This window comes from Agrilus planipennis, unplaced genomic scaffold (assembly GCF_000699045.2).
Source record: "Agrilus planipennis isolate EAB-ADULT unplaced genomic scaffold, Apla_2.0 scaffold184, whole genome shotgun sequence".
In the NCBI taxonomy this organism is placed as follows: Eukaryota; Metazoa; Arthropoda; class Insecta; order Coleoptera; family Buprestidae; genus Agrilus; species Agrilus planipennis.
In genome coordinates, this window is record NW_020438988.1 from 59,847 (window position 1) to 65,972 (window position 6,126).

A 6,126-nucleotide genomic window follows, 5' to 3' on the forward strand; every position below is an offset into this window, starting at 1 on the left:
TAATTTAATCTGTTCAATGTTAACTATTGTGAATTCTTTGTTTTTCGTTTTTTTATTAATTTTGAAATTTTTCTCGTTAATAATTTCCATTATCTGAAATGGACCTAACCATTTCGAATTACCCTGCCTGTTTATTAAGAAATTTCTTAAAAATATTTTATCGCCTATTTTGTACTGAGGTAACGGGTTTTTAATTCTCGAATCATGGGAGTCTTTAACTTTTTGTTTTTGCTGAGCTTGATTATTGTGCGCTATTTCATGCAATCTGCTAAGAATGCCTTTTCTCTCGACTAGGTAGGATGCTGACGTTTTTTCATTCACGTGTGAATCTTGGGGATTATTTACATTTCTCGGTTTAATGCCGTATAATATTTCATATGGTACCAATTTAATACTACTATTTACTGAAGAGTTGTAAGATAACACAGCGTGGGAAAGTAATGCTTCATAATTATTAGTGTGTTTATTTGTGTCAATTATTGTGGCAATTGTATCTTTTAAGGTGCAAATAACTCTCTCTACAGCACCGTTGCTTTTAGGGTGGTATGCAATGGTGTACGTGTGCTCTATAAATAGTTCTTTCTCTAATTTTGATAAAATTTTATTAAGGAATTCGCCTCCTTGATCAGAATGAACCCTTTTTGGAATGCCGAAAGTAGCTATGAATTTAAGAAGGTGGTTTGATACCTCTTGAGCTGATTTGTCACTCAATAAGTAACATTGAATAAATTTAGACAATTGATCCTGGATTACTAAAACGGTTCGTTTTTGTTTTTTTGAAAAGTAAATTTCGGCTGTATCCATATCTATGCGTTCAAACGGATATGTTGGCGTTTCTGTTATAGTCATTGGACTTTCGTACGATCTTCTCACTGTTTTATTTCTTTGACACGTTTCACAATTGTTAATATAATTTGTTACATCGTCCTTGATTCCTGACCAATCGAAGTACTCATGAATTCTATTTAAAGTTTCATTTATACCCTTATGTCCGTACGCTGGCGGGTCGTGATGAAGGGAAATGATATGTTGTTTACTTTCCGGGTTACCTGAATTTTTATAGGTGTTATTAATTTGTATTTCCTGATCGTCGGGAAAATTTAGTTTGTTTCTAAGATAGTTAATAACTTTAATTAATGTATCGTTTTCTTCTTTTGATACGGTAAATCGCAACAGATCATTAGAAGATGCCAAAGTTAAAATAATTAAGACGTTTTCAAATAATTCTCTAGGATTTTGATAATTGTTTACTATATATGTTAAGTTAGGGTTTGATTGCGATTGTTTAAGTTCTATATTTTCATCGAAACTGGGACTTTCTGTGTCGTGAAGAATAAAGTTTACCTTTTTTATTTTATCAGAAGGAAAGAGAATTTCGTAAGTATGATTTTTATCGTTAAATTTTCCTACCACGGTCTTAGGTGTGTCATAAGATCTTTCGTCCATAAGAAATATATCATAATCAATACCCTCGGGTATATCCGCAACACTTCTTTCAAACATATTAACTTTTAATGAATTTTGAATTTCGGGTTCAATTTTGATTCTTGAAAGAGCATCCGCGTTTCTATTTAATGTTCCTTTCTTATAAATGACTTCATAACTGTACTCTTCAAGCTTTAAACGCCATCTAATTAGTCTGGAGCCCGGATCTTTAATACTAAATAACCACGTAAGTGGACGGTGATCGGTTATAATTTTGAAGTGTGTTCCATACAGATATGGCCGAAAATGTTTTGTAGCCCATACGATGGCAAGCAGCTCTCTTTCTATCGTAGAATATCTTGTTTCTGCCGAATTAAGTGTTCTACTGGCATACGCCACAGGCAAGTCTTTACCTATAGGGCCTTGTGAAAGGACAGCTCCAATAGCGTATTGTGAGGCATCTGTTGTCAAAATAAACTGTTCTTCGAATCGAGGATATTGCAACACAGGGGATTGAGTCAAATAAGTTTTGAGTTCTGTGAATGAATTTTGACATTGGTCTGTCCAAAGAAATTGTGTATCTTTTTTTAATAAAACGGTCAAGGGTTTCGCGATCTTAGCATAATTAGGAATGAANCTCTCCGGCAAGGAATAGTAGTCCCGCAGAATATAAACAATGACGTGGTCACGAACAGCCAGAGGAACTCCAAGGCAGAAATAGGTTCTTACATAAGCGGGTAGTATCATTTCTTCTGTTACTGTCATTTCTAAAAAAAAAAATTAAACAAAAAAACTCGATAGACGATACTCAGAAAGATGTGTTGGTAGTCTCATAGATTTTTTGCATAATAAACATAAAATGGGCAAAGTGAGAAGGAAGGTTGATTGAACAATTGAACATTATTAACGTCTTATGCTGCAAGTAGACTCATACTTGTTAGGTAAATGGTCCAATATAGCAATTGTTATTGATATACGTGTTTCTTTTAAATAAGTACACCACAATAGTTGGCGAAAAGAAAGTTACCGAAACTCCACTAAAACTTGCATTCAATATTTTCCGTAATAGTCGAATATTATGAAAAGGAAGAAATGAATACTGTTTTAACATCTAATTACATGAGAAGAAAAGAAGTAGTACATAAATTGTACTGTTCAACGCTAATTGAAAAAATTGTAATTTGCTTGTTCAAATAGTATAAAATGCAGATTAGACTTAGGCTATATTTGTTGGTATTAGGTTTTTACCAGAAACGTTGTTCATTGAAGAGAAATTGAATAGTTTTGTTTTTTGTATGAGATGTCCAACATTCGCGTATGATGTGTTTGTGTATTATAACAACAATATGTGTCGTATGTGTAATGCTAAATGGAATAAGGAAAATTATTTCAATGACTAATAACCTGACGAATGCTTTGACTGTGGTGGGTATTAATAGTATAATCTACAAAATAGACATCGTTATCGGAAGCAGTTTATTTATTTATGAAGTATCTACATGTATATTTCGTTTCGCTTGCGCGTGACCTTGCTTCCGTTGTAGTACGAATTTGGACTTGGATTTGAAAGAAAGAAAATCATACCTACATAACTGATTGCTCTACAGTGATTTATTTTTCTCCTACTCAATTATACAATGGAACTAAATGACATGTGCTTGCAAAATTAAGTTTTATTAAATTCACTTGACAAAAAAGAGTGAATAACGTTCCTCATGCAAACTACTAATCCGGTAACTTGACAAAGTACAAATAACACCGTACCGAAAGAAAGTTTTCGTGTACTGTTGACATACATCCTGTAAATGAATTACATTTCTAATTTTGTTGCAGAAATAATTACAATATAGAAAACAACATTCGTAAATATGCAAATGACGAAATTATAAATATAAATATTCAATAATTTTCTTTCCATGATTGTACACTTGTTTGTGTAATATACACCTAATGAAGTACGCTAACATAGGGATAGGGATTTTAGTTGGAAAATTAGTTAAAGTNTATAAATATAAATATTCAATAATTTTCTTTCCGTAACTGTACAATTGTTTGTGTAATATATACCGAATGATGTACGCTAACATATGGATAGGGATTTTAGTTGGGAAACTATTGTAGTTAATGTTTACTGATTAAAATGAGGATAATAATAATACATTATTGTTTATAAAAACCAATTGGCAAACAATTATAACTATTGCATATTTAATGGGAAATTTCCGCAAAAACATGATTTTACAAAAAATTAACTTCGTCTTCCTTGACTTGTCTTGTTATTTTTAACGCAATTTTTTTCTTCCTTCGCGTTCCATCAAAATGAAGCTTTTTAACAGTCGGAAGAAATGCAATTTTTACCGATCACTCTAATGTATATGTTTCTCCATCAGTCTACAAAACGTACCTACTTTTTACACGCTTGTGTTACGCATTTGTTTTTTTAAAACATTCAGTGCTTTATTTCTACTGCAAAGTATTAATATTATTTGCAGGTAATCGCAGAAAATAGTAAAGTAATGTTTCCGAATGTGTTCTCTTATAATTATTTATGATTACACTTATCTCACATCTTCGTTTTTTAATTGGATGAAAGTGTGTGTGTGTTATACGTATGTAAAGATTTCCATATAACTTACAAACACACCTTACATGACCTTTTTGCGAAACATCGCGGACGATTGCTTTATGTATATTGAATTTCATTGCTATATGGATGTTGAAGTTGAATCAATTAAAAAACAATTTCAAATCAAGTAACTGCAATTACCTCTGTGGGATTTGCATCTATGTAAATTGTTTTTACTGGTTTAAATAACTAAATATATTTCATGTTGTTCAGTTTAGATGTCTTAATTAATAGCTGCGTCATTGTTTACATATTCATATCACACATCATGTGGCGATTTTTGAAAAGTTACAAGTTACAGAACAGATTATTTCCGTAACTTTGATTAAGTGCGTTTACTGAAGAATTGTATGTATGCACGCCATCATACAAATAAATGATTTAAAACAATTTTAAAACGTTACAAACGTGTTAATACTTAATAGAACGAAAGATTTGATATACAAATACATGTTTCGGACATTTGGAACTGTTTCGTTTATCAACGTAATAACAACGATTTTTCCTTTGGTCTTTACTCAGGATTACTGTATTTCTTGTAATATACAAACATTTCGTCCTCTCTTTGAAAAATACTAATGTTTCAAATGGTGTCATACCATCATAGTGATATTGAATAAATGACATTGTATTTAGTAGAGTGAAAATCGTATCATTAGGAATAAACTTGTTGACCCGGAGGGTGTAATTGTTTTCTACATTTAATTATATGTTTAGTTTTGTAGAGAAACAATTTATTCGTATCCCCAAAATACTCACAACATACTGTATCATTGCAGTGTATAATAATGTACTATTAAGTCATTTATACTGAATTAAGAAAATTGCATTCCCTTCGCTTGATAGTTTACTTATGATTACCTCTGCAGTAGTAATAATTATGAACACAACAAGATAATTTTAATTATTTTCACAGCATTCACAGTAACCGATGATCACTATCCCCCTATTACGAGCCCCTCCTTCAGTTGTCTTGGTAGAAAGCTTCACTAATGTCCAATATTTATGCATATTTTTTCTACAACTATTCTGTACCTTTATAACTACAATTTTCATTATTTTTACAGATTTCACAGTCACCTATCATCGCCGCTCCCCTACGACCCTCTCTTTTAGTTGTCTTGCCACAATTTCGGGTAAGTGTTTCCAAAAAGTTTGACCAACGTTCCATTTTTATGCATACCTTTTCTTGAACGTATTCCGTGCGGTACCTTTATACGTATAATTTTAATTATTTTTACAGATTTAACCGTCACCGATAATTTTCGCCACTCTACGAGCATCCCTTTAACTTGTCCTGTCACAGTTTTTGGTAAGTTTTCCAAAAAAGGTTGACTACACTTCAATTTTCATTCATACTTACTTGTCGACCGTATTCGGTGCGGTACCTCTATACCTATAATTTTCATTTTTTTTACAGATTTCACAGTCAGAGATAATTTTCGCCACTCTACTAGCATCCCTTTAANTAATAATTATGAACACAACAAGATAATTTTAATTATTTTCACAGCATTCACAGTAACCGATGATCACTATCCCCCTACGAGGTTCTCATTCTTCTTGCCGGTACGTGTTGCTGAAAAGCTTGACTAATGTTCAATATTTATGCATATTTTTTCTACAAGTATTCTGTACCTTTGTAACTACAATTTTCATTATTTTTACAGCTTTCACAGTCACCGATCATCGCCACCCCCCTTCGAGCCACTCTTTAAGTTATCTTGCCACAGATTCCGGTAAGTGTTGCTGAAAAGCTTGACCAACGTTCAATTTTTATGCATCATACGTTTTCTAGACAGTATTCGGTACGGTATCTTTCTAAGTATAATTTTATACATATATTCAAGCCCTATCATTTTCTGCACTTGCCGCGTATATTGCATCTGAACATTAATAACTTATTGTGAGACGGGATTTATAAAAGAAAAAAAACATAGGCTTTCTCAGAACATCAAACAAGTGATAAGGCGAACTATTCACCGTTCCGTTTTACCAGTACATCACTGCCGCTTATTGTTCGACGTGATTATACCAGAGCCGGGCAAACTCGGCTCTTTTCACTCGCGAGTGCT

At 32.5% G+C, this 6,126-nt stretch overlaps 1 long non-coding RNA gene across 1 annotated transcript; it reads left to right on the plus strand.

The window, feature by feature from the left end:
* Positions 1-4,085: 4,085 nt before the first annotated feature.
* On the plus strand, positions 4,086-5,519 carry LOC112904758. Its single transcript, XR_003231331.1, has 3 exons — positions 4,086-5,187; positions 5,295-5,363; positions 5,472-5,519. It is a non-coding gene; the product is annotated as an uncharacterized LOC112904758 (long non-coding RNA).
* The last annotated feature ends 607 nt before the right edge of the window (positions 5,520-6,126 follow it).